Here is a 21,920-nt window from a genome sequence, read left to right as displayed (position 1 = left end):
AGACAGAGACAGACAGACAAAGACAGACAGACAGACAGACAGACAGACAGAGAGAGTGACAGACAGACAGACATACATACATAGAGAGAGAGAGAGAGAGAGATAGTTGGTATAGAGCATATAGAGCAGACCTAACTAACTCTATTAAATTAATAAAATCTGGAACATTTTACATTTAGCTAGAATTTCCAAAGGAAATTATTTCAGAGAGAATGTCCTCCTGTTTGCTACCTACTGTATCCCCCCCATTAGAATCCCCGTACTTTAATCTATCTTTATTTAACTAGGCAAGTCAGTTAAGAACAAATTCTTATTTTCAATGACAGCCTAGGAACAGTGGGGTAAAACCTGTTAGAGATACTGGTTCCCAGTTGGGAACCTACCCTCCCACGTTCAGCTGGAACGGTGGCGCATGGAACGCAAAAATATTATTCAAAATATTTAACCTCCACACATTAACAAGTCCAATAGCTCAAATGAAAGATAAACACCTTGTTCATCTAGCCAGCAAGTCAGATTTCTAAAATGTTTTACGGCGAAAACATAGCACATTTATATGTCAAACCACCACCAGACACAGCTCATTTGAATAGCCAAAACGTGCAATCAACAAACGCAGGATTAAAAAATAAATCATTCACTAACCTTTTGAAAATCTTCATCAGATGACAGTAATAGGACATGTTACACAGTACATTTTTTTTTCAATAATATGCCATTTATATCCATAAATGTCCATTTACATTGAATTCATGTTCAGAAAATACTCAAAAATGTCCGCAGGAAATCTAGGTAGCGCGGCAAGATAACGTAAATAGACATCATAAACTTTGACTAAATATACATGTTCTACATATAGTTAGAAAGATACACTGCTTCTTTATGCAATCGCTTTGTTACATTTATTTTTAACGTTACAGAAATCGCACACTATTCAATATTCTGAGACGGCGCTCAGATATAAGCTACATTTCTCCGTAATGTTGGAGTCAACAGAAACACCGATTTCAGCATAAATATTCCCTTACCTTCGATGGTCTTCGTTCAGAATGTTCTGGAAGGGTTCATACTTACCCAATACATCGTTTGGTTTCAAGTCTTGCGTCTTTGTATTAGCTACTGCTAATAACATCAGCTGAAATGCACCCAAAATGTCCTCTGGTCCGGAAAAGTTGCGCATCAAAACTTCAATTACATATTATATGTCGACTAAACAGGTCAAACTAAGTGCAGAAGCAAGCTTTATGATGTTTTAAACACACAAAACAAATTTCAATTCAACCGGTCGTCGTTAGCTCTTCCCAGGAGTGCTGGAACAAAGGAATGACCGGGACCAATTTGCGCCCCAACGCACAATATATTTTCTCATGGCACACACTAATTTCACTCCCATAGGGCCAATTCTCGCGGGATTTGAACAATCAAAAGCTCTACTGAATGAGGACATCTAGTGGAAGACATAGAAAGTCTCCCCAGATTCATAACTGGTTGGGAAGGGTGGGGGCGATGACGTCAAATTTGCTCCAACTTTCATGACCACAAAAACTAGTTAAAGAAGAAGAATGCCTGCCCTGTGAGTTCTGCTACTTACAGACATAATTCCAACGGTTTTAGAAGCTTTAGAGTGTTTTCTATCCAATAATAGTTATTATATGCATATATTAGCAATTTTTGACAGATTTTCTTTTCAGTTTACTATGGGTACCCAATTCCTCCAAAGGGGGCATAAGTCAGCCATATCCTCAACAGGTTTTAACTGCCTGTTCAGAGGCAGAATGACAGATTCGTACCTTGTCAGCTCGGGGATTCAAACTTGTTACCTTTCGGTTACTAGTCCAACGATCTATCCACTAGCCTACCCTGCCGCCCCAGGGTAGCCTAGTAATGAAGACAGCTTCTCCATCCTGGACGGGGAAATCAATCATTTCCAGGCCCAGGAACATGTACTAGTCTGTGGCAACCTAAATACCAGAACTGGACAAGAACCTGACACCCTTAGCACACAGGGGACAAACACCTACCTGGAGGTGATAGCATTCCCTCCTCATCTGCCCTCCTATGTACAACTATGACAACATAACCAACAGAAAGGGGTTACTCATACCTGGGTCTCACCATATCTGCACCGGGAAACTTTAATATGGCAGTGAATGCAATCAAAGAAAAAGCCCGCAGAACATTGAATTTAAAAAAATGAAATGATTCAAAATTAACATCCCAGTTAGAATTTGGACCAAAATATTTGACTGCTTAATCCTACCAATAGCTCTTAACATAAGGGAGGTTTGGGGGCCACTCAACCAACTGGACTTTAAAACATGGGAAAAACATACAATTCAAGTCCTACATGTTAAATTCTGTCAGAAAATTCTACAAATCCAAAGAAATTCACCGACTAACGCATGTAGGGCATAAATGGGACCCCTTCCAGTGGTAATGAAATTACAAAAAATGTAAACATTCTGGCTACAGCTAAATTCAAGTCCAAATTCAAGTCTCCAATTTAAAGCACTTCAACCCCAAGAGCTGAGACCAGAAATGAGCCCTCTCAGTCAGCTGGTGTTGGACATAACCAACCAAGCTCACACCAGCACTGCTTCAAAAGAAATCATTCAAATCATGAACCTATCAAAGGACTCATATTTACAACATTGGAAAATTAAACAAAATCCCAAACCTGACTAAATTGCTATCTGGACCTAAACAGAGAATATGAATTGGCTGATTATCTCTACTATGTCAGAGATACGAAGCAGAGACAGATCCTTACCAAGTACCGGCTGAGTGACCACCAATTGGCAATAGAAATCGGCAGACATAAAAAGAAATGGCTACCAAATGAGGAGCGTGTATGTGGTCACTGCACGACATGGGAGGTGGAAACAGAGACACACTTTCTCCTTTACTGTGAGAAATATTCTTCACCAAGTGATTCATTATTCACATTACTACATTTATTGCACATTTTGACTTATTAAATCCTGAGGAAAAACAATAAATACTCATGGGTGAAGGAGCAATGGCTCCTCTTACAGCCAAATATGTATTTTCCTGCCATAGCCTGAGGGATACTGGATAATAACATATGCAGTAACTTACTTATCATTAGTATTGTTGTTATTACTAATTGTATTATTATTATTATTATTATTGTGATTATTATTCCAAATAGTAGTGTTACTGGTAGTAGTGGTGATGGTAATGATAGCAGTTTAATGATGGTGGTGATACTTGTTGTACTAATGATGATGGTAGTTATAAGTTAGTTAATTTTCCATTTTTAGCATTTTCCATTTGTTGTTATTTATTTCATTTTTCTTTATTTGTATTATTATTTACTACCATTTTATATTGTTATTATTCATTATTTTATTAGAATGTATATTGTATACATTGTCGCTTTGGCAATATTGACGCAATGTTTTTCATGCCAATAAAGCAGCTAGAATTTGAGACAGACAGACAGATAGACAGACAGACAGACAGACAGACAGACAGACAGACAGACAGACAGACAGACAGACAGACAGACAGACAGACAGACAGACAGACAGACAGAGGTTCCACCCTGTTCCAAAATTCAACACAAATATAATTCCTCAGCAGAAACCAGTGGATAGGGGGAGGCAGGAATGAGGCAGGAGAGGGAGGAGTGTGAGATAGCGTCATGTACACATTAAACATATACAATATGTACTCTAACCTCTATGTACAACAAGGTTTTCATTATTGCTGCTGACCATCGTCAAATAATTCAGAATGCAACCAGGTCTAATACTTTATGTGGTTGTTGCCTGTAGACACAAACACACCTTCAAACTCACGTACACACTCAATAGGAACTGAAAGACCATAGAAGACAGGGCTGCTGTCCTCTATAAATCTACAGTTAGAAGTCACCTGGCAGATGTACAGTATTAAAGTCATCAAGAGGGTTGAGACAGTAGATGTTTTATCTGATGGATGTTTGTCATACATTTCAATCGATTACAGCACGTAAGGAAAACTGAGGCACACACATACTGCACATTGACACATTAGCATTAAATGACACACACACACACACACACACACACACACACACACACACACACACACACACACACACACACACACACACACACACACACACACACACACACACACACACACACACACACACACACACCGAAACACAAGTTCTCTCTTATGGTTGCCTGTCTTGCAGCAATTACATGATGTGCGGTAATTGCCGGTCTCTGAAGCGGGCTCTTCAGACACACTTCAAAGAGAGAGGACGCAATGAACAAGATCAACAAAGCCCTGATGAGCTGGCAGCCCCAGCGCTACTCTCCCCATTGTTCTCATTAGTGAAGGATGGGGGACACCTGCAGAAAACTGGAGGGATGCAGGGAGGGAGAGTGTGACAGAGGAGATGCAGCTATTATATCACCACCACAGCAGAAGGACATACAGTACCAGTCAAAAGTTTGGAAACCTACTCATTCCTGGGTTTTTCTTTATCTTTACTAGAATAATAGTGAAGACATCAAAACTATGAAATAACCCATATGGAATTATGAAGAAATCAAAAAAGCGTTAAACAAACAAAATATATTTTATATTTGAGATTCTTCAAAGTGGCCACCCTTTGGCTTGATGACAGGTTTGCACACTCTTGACATTTAATTAATAATGATTCATCTAACCTGCACAATGACACAGCCAGCTAGCCAAGGATGTCAACCCAGAGGAGTAGAACGTGTGTGTGTCTGACACTGCACCTACCTCCTCAGTGTGTGGACCATTGTGTACTTCACATGGGAGAAAATATCACCTCACAACTTGAACGATGCTGTCACTGCACTGGGGAAAGCTGTGTTCCGAACACGCACATGCAGGCATACACACATACGCACACACATACGCACACGCACGCACGCACGCATACACACATACACACGCACACACGCACACATACGCACACGCACACGCACGCATACCCACATACACACGCACACACGCACACACACACACACGCACACGCACACGCACACACACACACAAACACAAACACACACACACTTCTCTACATGCCGTATCATCCTTGGCTAGCTAGCTGTGTCCTTGTGCAGGTTAAATAACACACATACATAACACTTAAAGAACTTGACCTTGATACCCACTACACAGGGACGTCCTGATAACTTGCACATGATGACACACACCTTGATACCCACTACACAGGGATGTCCTGATAACTTGCACATGATGACACACACCTTGATACCCACTTCACAGGGACGTCCTGATAACTTGATGACACAACCACCACACAGGAACGTCCTGATAACTTGCACATGATGACACACACCTTGATACCCACTTCACAGGGACGTCCTGATAACTTGATAACTTGATGACACACACCTTGATACCCACTTCACAGGGACGTCCTGATAACTTGATAACTTGATGACACACACCTTGATACCCATTTCACAGGGACGTCCTGATAACTTGATAACTTGATGACACACAGGGACGTCCTGATAACTTGATTACACACCAACTACACAGGAACGTCCTGATAACCTGCACATGATGACACACACCTTGATACCCACTTCATAGGGATGTCCTGATAACTTGATGACAAACCTTGATACCCACTTCACGGGGACTTCCTAATAACTTGATGACAAACCTTGATACCCACTTCACGGGGACGTCCTAATAACTTGATGACACACACCTTGATACTCACTTCACAGGGACTTCCTGAAAACTTGATGACACACCTTGATACCCACTTCACAGGGACTTCCTGATAACTTGATGGCACACACCTTGATACCCACTTCACAGGGACTTCCTGAGAACTTGATGACACACACCTTGATACCCACTTCACAGGGACTTCCTAATAACTTGATGACACACACCTTGATACCCACTTCACAGGGACTTCCTGATAACTTGATGACACACACCTTGATACCCTCTTCACGGGGACTTCCTGAAAACTTGATGACACACACCTTGATACCCACTTCACAGGGACTTCCTGAAAACTTGATGACACACCTTGATACCCACTTCACAGGGACTTCCTGATAACTTGATGACACACACCTTGATACCCACTTCACAGGGACTTCCTGAGAACTTGATGACACGCACCTTGATACCCACTTCACGGGGACTTCCTGAGAACTTGATGACACGCACCTTGATACCCACTTCACAGGGACTTCCTGAAAACTTGATGACACACCTTGATACCCACTTCACGGGGACTTCCTGATGCACACACTCTCATGCACATAGGCACAGGCAGATGCACACACTCTCATGCAAATAGGCACAGGCAGATGCATTCACGCTTGGACACCCACGGACGGGACTCTCAGCCCAGTGCTGCCCTGCATGAATAACTCTGCTGACACCTAGAGGAGAGGGAGAGTGAGAGAGCGAGAGAGAGAGACCTACAGCACACAAAAACTATACATACCTTGGCCTAAACATCAGAGCCACAGGTAACTTCTACAAAGCTGTGAACGATCTGAGAGTCAGGACAAGAAGGGCCTTCTATGCCATCAAAAGGAACATAAAATTCAACTTACCAATTAGGATCTGGCTAAAAATACTTGAATGATAGAACCCATTGCCCTTCATGGTTGTGAGGTCTGGGGTCCACTCACCAACCACTCACCAACCAAATTGAGACTCTGCATGCAGAATTCTGCAAAAAATATCCTCAGTGTACAACGTCAAACACCAAATAATGCATGCAGATCAGAATTAGGCCGATACCCGTTAATTATCAAATCCAGAAAAGAGACGTTACAGTCAACAACCACCGAAAAGGAAGCGATTCCCAAACCTTCCGTAACAAAGCCATCACCTACAGAGAGATGAACCTGGAGAAGAGTCCCCTAAGTAAGCTGGTCCTGGGGCTCTGTTCACAAACAAACAGAACCCACAGAGCCCAAGGACAGCAACACAACTAGACACAACTAAATCATGAGAAAACAAAAAGATAATTACTTGACACATTGGAAAGAATTTCCCAAAAAACAGAGCAAACTAGAATGCTATTTGGCCCCAAACAGACAGAATACCTGACCACTGTGACTGACCCAAACTTAAGGAAAGCTTTGACAATGTACAGACAGACAGCATAGCCTCGCTATTGAGAAAGGCCACAATAGGCCGACCTGGCTCTTCAGAGAAGACAGGCTATGTGCACACTGCCCACAAAATGAGGTGGAAACTGAGCTGCACTTCCTAATCTCCTGTCAAATGTATGACCATATTAGAGACACATATTTCCCTCAGATTACACAGATCCACAAAGAATTAGAAAAAAAACATTTTTATAAACTCCACCCTATATTTACATGTATCTATGTATTTACATTTATTCATTTTTGCTTGTGTACTGTTTACTGTAATTTTTTTATTTGAAATTTATTTGCAATTTCAATTATTTTATTAATTGTTTATTTAACTTTTGTTTATTATTTACTTAACTTGCTATGGTAATGTTAACATGTGTTTCCAATGCCAATAAAGCCCTTAAATTGAATTGAATTGAGAGAGAGAGAAAGATAGAGAGAGAGAGAGAGAGAGAGAGAGAGAGAGAGAGAGAGAGAGAGAGAGCAAGAGAGAGAGAGAGAGAGAGAGAGAGAGGGAGAGAGGGAGAGAGAGAGAGAGAGAGAGAGAGAGAGAGACAGAGAGACAGAGAGAGAGACATAGAGAGAGAGAGAGAGAGAGAGAGAGAGAGAGATAGAGAGAGAGAGAGAAAGAAAGACAGAGACGTAGAAAGACAGACAGAGAAAGAGACAAAAATTCAACACTACCGTCATTCCTCAGCTGAAACCAGTGGATAGGTACACTTTTCATTTCTCCTTCTCCCTTGTGAAAACCCTCATGGCCTCTTTCTAGGTTAAATGGAGTTGATCCTTAAGGTTGGAGACAGGTTAGATCTGTGATGATGTATAGCCAGCTACACTAAGTTTCCCTGCGTTTCTAAACCCAGACAATGATCTTGTTATTGGTGCTCAGCAGGGACGCATTAGATCTGCATATTGTATCTCTGCAGCATCAATTAAATTTCTGCTGCCAATGTAGGCTCCCAATGTATGCTTCAATGTCTACTAGAAATAAAACACATGAAGATATATACAATCTAGACATTAATGCCTTCACAAACACCACCATCACTACCACCACCGTCACCTCCATCACCACCCCATCCATCACCAACCCCACCATCACCACCACCACCAAGGGGGAAATTATTTAACTTCTGTTGACTTTAAAAACTTGGAATTCCTTCAGTCTATACCCCATTAATCAAGGTTTCCAGTTTCCTGCTAGAACTAATTATTCTAGGTTTCAGCATGTCTATACCCCATTACTATAGTTTTCCTGCAATCTAGATCTAATTATTCTAGGTTTCCTGCAGACTACACTCCATTATTCTAGGTTTCCTGCAGTCTAGACCAAATTATTCTAGGTTTCCTGCAGTCTACACCCCATTATTCTAGGTTTCCTGCAGTCTAGACCTAATTATTCTAGGTTTCCTGCATTCTAGATCTAATTATTCCAGGTTTCCTGCAGTCTAGATCTAATTATTCTAGGTTTCATACAGTCTAGACCAAATTATTCTAGGTTTCCTGCAGTCTAGACCTAATTATTCTAGGTTTCCTGCAGTCTACACCCCATTATTCTAGGTTTCCTGCAGTCTAGACCTAATTATTCTAGGTTTCCTGCAGTCTACACCCCATTATTCTAGGTTTCAGCATGTCTATACCCCATTACTATAGGTTTCCTGCAATCTAGATCTAATTATTCTAGGTTTCCTGCAGTCTAGACCTAATTATTCCAGGTTTCCTGCAGTCTAGATCTAATTATTCTAGGTTTCATACAGTCTGGACCTAATTATTCTAGGTTTCCTGCATTCTAGATCTAATTATTCCAGGTTTCCTGCAGTCTAGATCTAATTATTCTAGGTTTCATACAGTCTGGACCTAATTATTCTAGGTTTCATACAGTCTAGACCTAATTATTCTAGGTTTTCATACAGTCTAGACCTAATTATTCTAGGTTTACTCGAGTCTAGACCTAATTATTCTAGGTTTACTCGAGTCTAGACCTAATTATTCTAGGTTTACTGCAGTCTAGACCTAATTATTCTAGGTTTCATACAGTCTAGACCTAATTATTCTAGGTTTCATACAGTCTAGACCTAATTATTCTAGTTTCCATACAGTCTAGACCTAATTATTGTAGTTTCCATACAGTCTAGACCTAATTATTATCGGTTTCATACAGTCTAGACCTAATTATTCTAGGTTTCATACAGTCTAAACCTAATTATTCTAGGTTTCCTTCAGCCTTCAGCAGTAAAGCTAGAATAATGTGGTCTAGACTGCAGTAAAGCTAGAATAATGTGGTCTAGACTGCAGTAAACCTAGAATAATGTGGTCTAGACTGCAGTAAACCTAGAATAATGTGGTCTAGACTGCAGTAAACCTAGAATAATGTGGTCTAGACTGCACTAAACCTAGAATCATGTTGTCTAGACTACAGGAATGTAAGGGGTGCGTGACTAGCTGCAGGGAAGTCAGGCGCAGGAGAGCAGAACTGGGTAATAACCGGGGCAGTTTAATGTTCAAAACCAACGGCACCGAGAACAACAAAATATGGGTACACAAATAATCCGTTGTCACGCTCTGACCTTAGATATCTCTTTTTTCTTTATATTTTGGCTAGGTCAGGGTGTGACGAGGGTGGGTATGCTAATTTTTGTATTGTCTAGGGTTTTGTATGTCTTGGGGTTTTGTAGGTCTAGGTAATTTGACCACATTATTCTAGGTTTACTGCAGTCTAGACCACATTATTCTAGGTTTACTGCAGTCTAGACCACATTATTCCAGGTTTACTGCAGTCTAGACAACATTATTCTAGGTTTACTGCAGTCTAGACAACATTATTCTAGGTTTACTGCAGTCTAGACCTAATTATTCTAGGTTTCCTGCAGTCTAGACCTAATTCTTCTAGGATTCCTGCAGTCTAGACCTAGTGTGGAGGGTAGTGCTGTGGAGGGTAGTGCTGTTGAGGTTAGGGGTATGGAGGGTAGGGGTTTGGAGGGTAGGGGTGTGGAGTGTAGGGCTGTGGAGGGTTGGGGTTTGGAGGGTAGGGTTATGAAGGGTAGGGTTATGGAGGGTAGGGGTGTGGAGGTAGGGTTATGGAGGGTAGGGGTGTGGAGGGTAGGGGTGTGGAGGGTAGGGGTATGGAGGGTAGGGGTTTGGAGGGTAGGGGTTTGGAGGGTAGGGGTGTGGAGTGTAGGGCTGTGGAGGGTTGGGGTGTGGAGGGTAGGGGTGTGGTGGGTAGGCGTGTGGAGTTTACGAGTGTAGAGGGTAGGGGTGTGGAGTGTAGGGCTGTGGAGGGTTGGGGTGTGGAGGGTAGGGGTGTGGTGCGTAGGGGTGTGGAAGGTAGGTCTGTGGGGGGTAAGGGTGTGAGGGGAATGGGTATGTTGAGTAGGGGTGTGGAGTGTTGGGGTGTGGGGGGTAGATGCATGGAGGGTAGGGGTGTGGAGGGTAGGGTTATGGAGGGTAGAGATGTGGAGTTGGGGCTGTGGGGGGTAGGGGTGTGGAGGGTAGAGGGTAGAGGTATGGAGGGTAGAGGTGTGGAGGGTAGAGGTGTGGAGGGTAGGGATGTGGAGTTGGGGCTGTGGGGGGTAGGGGTGTGGAGGGTAGGGGTGTGGCGTGTAAGAGTGTAGAGGGTAGGGGTGTGGTGCGTAGGGGTGTGGAAGGTAGGTCTGTGAGGGGTAAGGGTGTGAAGGGAATGGGTATATTGAGTAGGGATGTGGAGTGTTGGGGTGTGGAGGGTAGATGCATGGAGGGTAGGGGTGTGGAGGGTAGGGTTATGGAGGGTAGGGATGTTGAGTTGGGGCTGTGGGGGGTAGGGGTGTGGAGGGTAGAGGTATGGAGGGTAGGTGTGTGGAGGGTAGGGGTGTGGAGGGTAGGGATGTGGAGTTGGGGCTGTGGGGGGTAGGGGTGTGTAGGGTAGAGGTATGGAGGGTAGGAGTGTGGAGGGTAGAGGTGTGGAGGGTAGGGTTATGGAGGGTAGGGGTGTGGAGGGTATGGGTGTGGAGGGTAGGGCTGTGGAGGGTAGGGGTGTGGAGGGTTGGGGTGTGGAGGGTAGGGCTTTGGAGGGTAGGGGTGTGGAGAGTAGGGGTGTGGCGGGTAGGGTTATGGAGGGTAGGGTTATGGAGGGTAGGGGTGTGGAGGGTAGGGGTGTGGTGCATATGGGTGTGGAAGGTAGGTCTGTGGGGGGTAAGGGTGTGAAGGGAATGGGTATGTTGAGTAGGGGTGTGGAGTGTTGGGGTGTGGGGGGTAGATGCATGGAGGGTAGGGGTGTGGAGGGTAGGGTTATGGAGGGTAGAGATGTGGAGTTGGGGCTGTGGGGGGTAGGGGTGTGGAGGTTAGAGGGTAGAGGTATGGAGGGTAGGGGTGTGGAGGGTAGAGGTGTGGAGGGTAGGGATGTGGAGTTGGGGCTGTGGGGGGTGGGGGTGTGGAGGGTAGAGGTATGGAGGGTTGGGGTGTGGAGGGTAGGGTTGTGGTGGGTAGGGGTGTGGCGTGTAAGAGTGTAGAGGGTAGGGGTGTGGTGCGTAGGGGTGTGGAAGGTAGGTCTGTGGGGGTAAGGGTGTGAAGGGAATGGGTATATTGAGTAGGGGTGTGGAGTGTTGGGGTGTGGAGGGTCGATGCATGGAGGGTAGGGGTGTGGAGGGTAGGGTTATGGAGGGTAGGGATGTGTAGTTGGGGCTGTGGGGGGTAGGGGTGTGGAGGGTAGAGGTATGGAGGGTAGGTGTGTGGAGGGTAGGGGTGTGGAGGGTAGGGATGTGGAGTTGGTGCTGTTGGGGTTAGGGGTGTGGAGGGTAGAGGTATGGAGGGTAGGGATGTGGAGGGTAGGGATGTGGAGTTGGGGCTGTTGGGGTTAGGGGTGTGGAGGGTAGAGGTATGGAGGGTAGGGGTGTGGAGGGTAGAGGTGTGGAGGGTAGGGTTATGGAGGGTAGGGGTGTGGAGGGTATGGGTGTGGAGGGTAGGGCTGTGGAGGGTAGGGGTGTGGAGGGTTGGGGTGTGGAGGGTAGGGCTTTGGAGGGTAGGAGTGTGGAGAGTAGGGGTGTGGAGGGTATGGTTATGGAGGGTAGGGTTATGGAGGGTAGGGGTGTGGAGGGTAGGGGTGTGGAGGGTAGGGGTATGTAGGGTAGGGCTGTGGAGCATAGGGGTATGGAGGGTGGGGTGTGGAGGGTAGAGATATGGAGGGTAGGGTTGTGGAGGGTAGGGGTGTGGAGGGTAGGGGTATGTAGGGTAGGTGTATGGAGGGTAGAGGTATGGAGGGTAGGGTTATGGAGGGTAGGGGTGTGGAGGGTAGGGGTGTGGTGGGTAGGGGTATGTAGGGTAGGGGTGTGGAGGGTAGAGGTATGGAGGGTAGGGTTATGGAGGGTATGGGGTATGGAGGGTAGTTGTGTGGAGGGTAGGATGTGGACGGTATGGGTATGGAGGGTAGGTCAGTGGAAGGTAGGGGTGTGTGGAGGGTAGAGATATGGAGGGTAGGGGTGTGGAGGGTAGGGGTGTGGAGGGTAGGGCTGTGGAGCATAGGGGTATGGAGGGTAGTTGTGTGGAGGGTAGGATGTGGACGGTATGGGTATGGAGGGTAGGTCAGTGGAAGGTAGGTGTATGGAGGGTAAGTGTGTGGAGGGTAGGATATGGACGGTATGGGTATGGAGGGTAGGTCAGTGGAAGGTAGGGGTGTGTGGAGGGTAGGATGTGGAGGGTATGGGTATGGAGGGTAGGTCAGTGGAAGGTAGGGGTGTGTGGAGGGTAGGATGTGGACGGTATGGGTATGGAGGGTAGAGGTATGTAGGGTAGTGGTGTGGAGGTAGAGGTATGGAGGGTAGGGGTGTGGAGGTTAGGGGTGTGGAGGGTAGGGGTATGGAGGGTAGGGTTATGGAGGGTAGGGTTATGGAGGGTAGGGATGTGGAGTTGGGGCTGTGGGGGGTAGGGGTGTGGAGGGTAGAGGTATGGAGGGTAGGTGTGTGGAGGGTAGGGGTGTGGAGGGTAGGGATGTGGAGTTGGGGCTGTGGGGGGTAGGGGTGTGGAGGGTAGAGGTATGGAGGGTAGGAGTGTGGAGGGTAGAGGTGTGGAGGGTAGGGTTATGGAGGGTAGGGGTGTGGAGGGTATGGGTGTGGAGGGTAGGGCTGTGGAGGGTAGGGGTGTGGAGGGTTGGGGTGTGGAGGGTAGGGCTTTGGAGGGTAGGGGTGTGGAGAGTAGGGGTGTGGCGGGTAGGGTTATGGAGGGTAGGGTTATGGAGGGTAGGAGTGTGGAGGGTAGAGGTGTGGAGGGTAGGGTTATGGAGGGTAGGGGTGTGGAGGGTATGGGTGTGGAGAGTAGGGGTGTGGCGGGTAGGGTTATGGAGGGTAGGGTTATGGAGGGTAGGGGTGTGGAGGGTAGGGGTGTGGTGCATATGGGTGTGGAAGGTAGGTCTGTGGGGGGTAAGGGTGTGAAGGGAATGGGTATGTTGAGTAGGGGTGTGGAGTGTTGGGGTGTGGGGGGTAGATGCATGGAGGGTAGGGGTGTGGAGGGTAGGGTTATGGAGGGTAGAGATGTGGAGTTGGGGCTGTGGGGGGTAGGGGTGTGGAGGGTAGAGGTATGGAGGGTTGGGGTGTGGAGGGTAGGGTTGTGGTGGGTAGGGGTGTGGCGTGTAAGAGTGTAGAGGGTAGGGGTGTGGTGCGTAGGGGTGTGGAAGGTAGGTCTGTGGGGGTAAGGGTGTGAAGGGAATGGGTATATTGAGTAGGGGTGTGGAGTGTTGGGGTGTGGAGGGTAGATGCATGGAGGGTAGGGGTGTGGAGGGTAGGGTTATGGAGGGTAGGGATGTGTAGTTGGGGCAGTGGGGGGTAGGGGTGTGGAGGGTAGAGGTATGGAGGGTAGGTGTGTGGAGGGTAGGGGTGTGGAGGGTAGGGATGTGGAGTTGGTGCTGTTGGGGTTAGGGGTGTGGAGGGTAGAGGTATGGAGGGTAGGGGTGTGGAGGGTAGAGGTGTTTAGGGTAGGGTTATGGAGGGTAGGGGTGTGGAGGGTATGGGTGTGGAGGGTAGGGCTGTGGAGGGTAGGGGTGTGGAGGGTTGGGGTGTGGAGGGTAGGGCTTTGGAGGGTAGGAGTGTGGAGAGTAGGGGTGTGGAGGGTAGGGTTATGGAGGGTAGGGTTATGGAGGGTAGGGGTGTGGAGGGTAGGGGTGTGGAGGGTAGGGGTATGTAGGGTAGGGCTGTGGAGCATAGGGGTATGGAGGGTGGGGTGTGGAGGGTAGAGATATGGAGGGTAGGGTTGTGGAGGGTAGGGGTGTGGAGGGTAGGGGTATGTAGGGTAGGTGTATGGAGGGTAGAGGTATGGAGGGTAGGGTTATGGAGGGTAGGGGTGTGGAGGGTAGGGGTGTGGTGGGTAGGGGTATGTAGGGTAGGGGTGTGGAGGGTAGAGGTATGGAGGGTAGGGTTATGGAGGGTATGGGGTATGGAGGGTAGTTGTGTGGAGGGTAGGATGTGGACGGTATGGGTATGGAGGGTAGGTCAGTGGAAGGTAGGGGTGTGTGGAGGGTAGAGATATGGAGGGTAGGGGTGTGGAGGGTAGGGGTGTGGAGGGTAGGGCTGTGGAGCATAGGGGTATGGAGGGTAGTTGTGTGGAGGGTAGGATGTGGACGGTATGGGTATGGAGGGTAGGTCAGTGGAAGGTAGGTGTATGGAGGGTAAGTGTGTGGAGGGTAGGATGTGGACGGTATGGGTATGGAGGGTAGGTCAGTGGAAGGTAGGGGTGTGTGGAGGGTAGGATGTGGAGGGTATGGGTATGGAGGGTAGGTCAGTGGAAGGTAGGGGTGTGTGGAGGGTAGGATGTGGACGGTATGGGTATGGAGGGTAGAGGTATGTAGGGTAGTGGTGTGGAGGTAGAGGTATGGAGGGTAGGGGTGTGGAGGTTAGGGGTGTGGAGGGTAGGGGTATGGAGGGTAGGGTTATGGAGGGTAGGGTTATGGAGGGTAGGGATGTGGAGTTGGGGCTGTGGGGGGTAGGGGTGTGGAGGGTAGAGGTATGGAGGGTAGGTGTGTGGAGGGTAGGGGTGTGGAGGGTAGGGATGTGGAGTTGGGGCTGTGGGGGGTAGGGGTGTGGAGGGTAGAGGTATGGAGGGTAGGAGTGTGGAGGGTAGAGGTGTGGAGGGTAGGGTTATGGAGGGTAGGGGTGTGGAGGGTATGGGTGTGGAGGGTAGGGCTGTGGAGGGTAGGGGTGTGGAGGGTTGGGGTGTGGAGGGTAGGGCTTTGGAGGGTAGGGGTGTGGAGAGTATGGGTGTGGCGGGTAGGGTTATGGAGGGTAGGGTTATGGAGGGTAGGGGTGTGGAGGGTTGGGGTGTGGAGGGTAGGGCTTTGGAGGGTAGGGGTGTGGAGAGTAGGGGTGTGGCGGGTAGGGTTATGGAGGGTAGGGTTATGGAGGGTAGGGGTGTGGAGGGTAGGGGTGTGGTGCATATGGGTGTGGAAGGTAGGTCTGTGGGGGGTAAGGGTGTGAAGGGAATGGGTATGTTGAGTAGGGGTGTGGAGTGTTGGGGTGTGGGGGGTAGATGCATGGAGGGTAGGGGTGTGGAGGGTAGGGTTATGGAGGGTAGAGATGTGGAGTTGGGGCTGTGGGGGGTAGGGGTGTGGAGGTTAGAGGGTAGAGGTATGGAGGGTAGGGGTGTGGAGGGTAGAGGTGTGGAGGGTAGGGATGTGGAGTTGGGGCTGTGGGGGGTGGGGGTGTGGAGGGTAGAGGTATGGAGGGTTGGGGTGTGGAGGGTAGGGTTGTGGTGGGTAGGGGTGTGGCGTGTAAGAGTGTAGAGGGTAGGGGTGTGGTGCGTAGGGGTGTGGAAGGTAGGTCTGTGGGGGTAAGGGTGTGAAGGGAATGGGTATATTGAGTAGGGGTGTGTAGTGTTGGGGTGTGGAGGGTATATGCATGGAGGGTAGGGGTGTGGAGGGTAGGGTTATGGAGGGTAGGGATGTGGAGTTGGGGCTGTGGGGGGTGGGGGTGTGGAGGGTAGAGGTATGGAGGGTTGGGGTGTGGAGGGTAGGGTTGTGGTGGGTAGGGGTGTGGCGTGTAAGAGTGTAGAGGGTAGGGGTGTGGTGCGTAGGGGTGTGGAAGGTAGGTCTGTGGGGGTAAGGGTGTGAAGGGAATGGGTATATTGAGTAGGGGTGTGGAGTGTTGGGGTGTGGAGGGTATATGCATGGAGGGTAGGGGTGTGGAGGGTAGGGTTATGGAGGGTAGGGATGTGGAGTTGGGGCTGTGGGGGGTAGGGGTGTGGAGGGTAGAGGTATGGAGGGTAGGTGTGTGGAGGGTAGGGGTGTGGAGGGTAGGGATGTGGAGTTGGGGCTGTTGGGGTTAGGGGTGTGGAGGGTAGAGGTATGGAGGGTAGGGGTGTGGAGGGTAGGGATGTGGAGTTGGGGCTGTTGGGGTTAGGGGTGTGGAGGGTAGAGGTATGGAGGGTAGGGGTGTGGAGGGTAGAGGTGTGGAGGGTAGGGTTATGGAGGGTAGGGGTGTGGAGGGTATGGGTGTGGAGGGTAGGGCTGTGGAGGGTAGGGGTGTGGAGGGTTGGGGTGTGGAGGGTAGGGCTTTGGAGGGTAGGAGTGTGGAGAGTAGGGGTGTGGAGGGTAGGGTTATGGAGGGTAGGGTTATGGAGGGTAGGGGTGTGGAGGGTAGGGGTGTGGAGGGTAGGGGTATGTAGGGTAGGGCTGTGGAGCATAGGGGTATGGAGGGTGGGGTGTGGAGGGTAGAGATATGGAGGGTAGGGTTGTGGAGGGTAGGGGTGTGGAGGGTAGGGGTATGTAGGGTAGGTGTATGGAGGGTAGAGGTATGGAGGGTAGGGTTATGGAGGGTAGGGGTGTGGAGGGTAGGGGTGTGGTGGGTAGGGGTATGTAGGGTAGGGGTGTGGAGGGTAGAGGTATGGAGGGTAGGGTTATGGAGGGTATGGGGTATGGAGGGTAGTTGTGTGGAGGGTAGGATGTGGACGGTATGGGTATGGAGGGTAGGTCAGTGGAAGGTAGGTGTATGGAGGGTAAGTGTGTGGAGGGTAGGATGTGGACGGTATGGGTATGGAGGGTAGGTCAGTGGAAGGTAGGGGTGTGTGGAGGGTAGGATGTGGAGGGTATGGGTATGGAGGGTAGGTCAGTGGAAGGTAGGGGTGTGTGGAGGGTAGAGATATGGAGGGTAGGGGTGTGGAGGGTAGGGGTGTGGAGGGTAGGGCTGTGGAGCATAGGGGTATGGAGGGTAGTTGTGTGGAGGGTAGGATGTGGACGGTATGGGTATGGAGGGTAGGTCAGTGGAAGGTAGGTGTATGGAGGGTAAGTGTGTGGAGGGTAGGATGTGGACGGTATGGGTATGGAGGGTAGGTCAGTGGAAGGTAGGGGTGTGTGGAGGGTAGGATGTGGAGGGTATGGGTATGGAGGGTAGGTCAGTGGAAGGTAGGGGTGTGTGGAGGGTAGGATGTGGACGGTATGGGTATGGAGGGTAGGGGTATGTAGGGTAGTGGTGTGGAGGTAGAGGTATGGAGGGTAGGGGTGTGGAGGTTAGGGGTGTGGAGGGTAGGGGTATGGAGGGTAGGGTTATGGAGGGTAGGGTTATGGAGGGTAGTTGTGTGGAGGGTAGGATGTGGAGGGTAGGGGTATGGAGGGTAGGTCAGTGGAAGGTAGGGGTGTGTGGAGGGTAGGAGTATGTTGACTTAAGTGGCACTCATCATACTTTGAGAACATCACACTGTCAAACATGGTAGGGCATTATTACTCAAGATTCAGATAAATAACCTGTGGACAAGTTTTAGCATTTTGAGGTGCGTTCAAAGCCAGTGTCTGGTTTAACCCTGTCCTGTGTCTATGTCATACACAGACCTGACCACATGACCTCCAAGCCAAACCCACAGAGGCCAGGAGAGGCTGGGGCAAAGCAGCAGGCCTTGTGAAATCATGTTTGAAGAGACTTTAGTGATATATCAAATAAGGCTGGGTCCTCCTACTGTTATAGTACTCTGGGCTTTACAAGCCGCAATGAAACATGTCTTGTGTGAAAACAAGGTATTAAAAGTGGGTGTGGGTTAAGTTCTGCTGCTGGCAAATAGATTCCCCTGGCTGTGATTTTGGTTGTACAGCTTTGGAACAGAACTTGCTTATTACAGTGTAATACTGTAGAGTTTCTATAGAAAGTATCATATTCTCACTGCTTTAAGCAGTTCTGGTTGATGGAAAAAGTATGACTTTTTGACAGATGTTACACATTGGCTGTAGTATAGACATAACACACATGACAGAGCACAGTGGATTCGGACTGACTCGTCTTCACCTCAGTGGAGAGGGAAAGAACACAGTGAAACGACAGTGAGTGTGTATGTTTTCATCACATGTCCAGTACAACTAAGCCTCTCTAGTGCCCTGGCCAGAGGTTGAGGTGAGGTGATGTCAACATGAGTGCTATTGAAGTGAGTGTACAAAGGGAACAGAACAGTGTCTGAAAATGCTGTGTCTAGTCTCCCATCAGGCTGATGGAGTGCGGCTTTAGCTGGGAATGGGGAGATGTTTGGTTCACTGAACAAGGCTCTAAATAATCTGTTTACCATGAAACAGGCCGTCCACTCAAGGCAGGAAACCCACATATCCAGCCAGCACCAATCATACACACAAAAGATACAGAACGTACAGTACAGTGCAAACAAACTGAAATATATTTACATAGTGCGACATTACACAACTACACACAAATACACAAAAGCACACACACACACAATAGTCAAGCACATCGAAACATTTCCTCTCAGACCTGTCATTACAAAAAAAACATGTTTTTCAGCTAAAAGAGAGTCAAACAGGAAAAAACACAGTTTGTTGAGACCTAAAATTATGTAATATGTCGTAAGACGTCTCAGTTTTTATTGGTCCAGACAGATGTAGAAAAACAGTTCAACCCACAGAACAGATGTGTGTGTGTGTTCGCATTTTTGTGTCTGTGGGCATTTATGTGCATGCATGTGTGTACGTGCTTGTTCACTTGAGGTTGTGTGCGTGTGCGTGTGCATGTGTGTGTGTGTGTGTGTGTGTGTGTGTGTGTGTGTGTGTGTGTGTGTGTACTGGAGCAGAGGGGATTAGTTACAGGGTCAGTATGTTAGGGAGTGTACTGGAACAGAGGGGATTGGTTACAGGGGCAGTATGTTAGGGAGTATACTGGAACAGAGGGGATTAGTTACAGGGTCAGTATGTTAGGGAGTGTACTGGAACAGAGGGGATTAGTTACAGGGGCAGTATGTTAGGGAGTGTACTGGAACAGAGGGGATTAGTTACAGGGTCAGTATGTTAGGGAGTGTACTGGAGCAGAGGGGATTAGTTACAGGGTCAGTATGTTAGGGAGTGTACTGGAACAGAGGGGATTAGTTACAGGGTCAGTATGTTAGGGAGTGTACTGGAACAGAGGGGATTAGTTACAGGGTCAGTATGTTAGGGAGTGTACTGGAGCAGAGGGGATTAGTTACAGGGTCAGTATGTTAGGGAGTGTACTGGAACAGAGGGGATTAGTTACAGGGTCAGTATGTTAGGGAGTGTACTGGAACAGAGGGGATTAGTTACAGGGTCAGTATGTTAGGGAGTGTACTGGAGCAGAGGGGATTAGTTACAGGGTCAGTATGTTAGGGAGTGTACTGGAACAGAGGGGATTAGTTACAGGGTCAGTATGTTAGGGAGTGTACTGGAGCAGAGGGGATTAGTTACAGGGTCAGTATGTTAGGGAGTGTACTGGATCAGAGGGGATTGGTTACAGGGGCAGTATGTTAGGGAGTGTACTGGAGCAGAGGGGATTAGTTACAGGGTCAGTATGTTAGGGAGTGTACTGGAACAGAGGGGATTAGTTACAGGGTCAGTATGTTAGGGAGTGTACTGGAGCAGAGGGGATTAGTTACAGGGTCAGTATGTTAGGGAGTGTACTGGATCAGAGGGGATTGGTTACAGGGGCAGTATGTTAGGGAGTGTACTGGAGCAGAGGGGATTAGTTTCAGGGTCAGTATGTTAGGGAGTGTACTGGAGCAGAGGGGATTAGTTACAGGGTCAGTATGTTAGGGAGTGTACTGGAACAGAGGGGATTAGTTACAGGGGCAGTATGTTAGGGAGTGTACTGGAACAGAGGGGATTAGTTACAGGGTCAGTATGTTAGGGAGTGTACTGGAACAGAGGGGATTAGTTACAGGGGCAGTATGTTAGGGAGTGTACTGGAACAGAGGGGATTGGTTACAGGGGCAGTATGTTAGGGAGTGTACTGGAACAGAGGGGATTGGTTACAGGGGCAGTATGTTAGGGAGTGTACTGGAGCAGAGGGGATTAGTTACAGGGGCAGTATGTTAGGGAGTGTCTGGAACAGAGGGGATTAGTTACAGGGTCAGTATGTTAGGGAGTGTACTGGAACAGAGGGGATTAGTTACAGGGTCAGTATGTTAGGGAGTGTACTGGAACAGAGGGGATTAGTTACAGGGTCAGTATGTTAGGGAGTGTACTGGAACAGAGGGGATTGGTTACAGGGTCAGTATGTTAGGGAGTGTACTGGAACAGAGGGGATTAGTTACAGGGTCAGTATGTTAGGGAGTGTACTGGAGCAGAGGGGATTAGTTACAGGGGCAGTATGTTAGGGAGTGTACTGGAACAGAGGGGATTGGTTACAGGGGCAGTATGTTAGGGAGTGTACTGGAACAGAGGGGATTAGTTACAGGGTCAGTATGTTAGGGAGTGTACTGGAGCAGAGGGGATTAGTTACAGGGTCAGTATGTTAGGGAGTGTACTGGAGCAGAGGGGATTAGTTTCAGGGTCAGTATGTTAGGGAGTGTACTGGAACAGAGTGGACTGGTTACCAGCAGACAGACAGACAGAGACGGTTCCCAGGCATGAACAGGGCATGGGTAATTATGATCAAAAACACTCTCCACCACTACTAGTACGACACACATTGGGGCCATAGGGTGGTGTTCTCCTCAAATTCCAACACAAGGATTTTTTTTCAATGTAAACAAATTTTATTTTAAGTAGTTTGTGTTTGTACATGTGTGTGTGTAAGCTTTTGCATCTGTCTGTCTGTCTGTCTGTCTGTCTGGGTCTGTCAAAGACAGAGATAAAACTCGGCCTTATAGAAAGGCAACAGCGTACTGAAAGTACCAGTCCAGTGTACTAGCAGTACCAGTCCAGTGTACCAACAGTACCAGTCCAGTGTGCTAGCAGTACCAGTACAGTGTACCAACAGTACCAGTCCAGTGTACCAACAGTACCAGTCCAGTGTACCAACAGTACCAGTCCAGTGTGTCAGCAGTACCAGTCCAGTGTACCAACAGTACCAGTCCAGTGTGCTAGCATTACCAGTCCAGTGTACCAACAGTACCAGTCCAGTGTGCTAGCAGTACCAGTCCAGTGTACCAACAGTACCAGTCCAGTGTGCTAGCAGTACCAGTACAGTGTACCAACAGTACCAGTCCAGTGTGCTAGCAGTACCAGTCCAGTGTACCAACAGTACCAGTCCAGTGTGCTAGCAGTACCAGTCCAGTGTACCAACAGTACCAGTACAGTGTACCAACAGTACCAGTCCAGTGTACTAGCAGTACCAGTCCAGTGTACCAACAGTACCAGTCCAGTGTGCTAGCAGTACCAGTCCAGTGTACCAACAGTACCAGTCCAGTGTACTAGCAGTACCAGTCCAGTGTGCCAACAGTACCAGTCCAGTGTGCTAGCAGTACCAGTCCAGTGTACCAACAGTACCAGTCCAGTGTACTAGCAGTACCAGTCCAGTGTGCCAACAGTACCAGTCCAGTGTACTAGCAGTACCAGTCCAGTGTACCAACAGTACCAGTCCAGTG

General features: G+C 48.4%; 1 long non-coding RNA gene across 1 annotated transcript in view; it reads right to left on the bottom strand.

Annotated features, from left to right (window-relative positions):
- Nucleotides 1–1,317, bottom strand: part of LOC149971568 (uncharacterized) — a 35,229-nt gene extending 33,912 nt beyond the window's left edge. Inside the window, exon 1 of the long non-coding RNA XR_016491582.1 lies at nt 1,075–1,317. This is a non-coding gene — a long non-coding RNA (uncharacterized LOC149971568). The remainder of the gene's footprint in view (nt 1–1,074) is intronic.
- Nucleotides 1,318–21,920: the final 20,603 nt, after the last annotated feature.

This window comes from Oncorhynchus mykiss, chromosome 25 (assembly GCF_057628025.1).
Source record: "Oncorhynchus mykiss isolate SJ-2025 chromosome 25, ASM5762802v1, whole genome shotgun sequence".
NCBI lineage: Eukaryota > Metazoa > Chordata > Actinopteri > Salmoniformes > Salmonidae > Oncorhynchus > Oncorhynchus mykiss.
The sequence above is the reverse complement of the archived record's forward strand: the minus strand, read 5'-3'. Positions and strand labels throughout refer to the sequence as shown.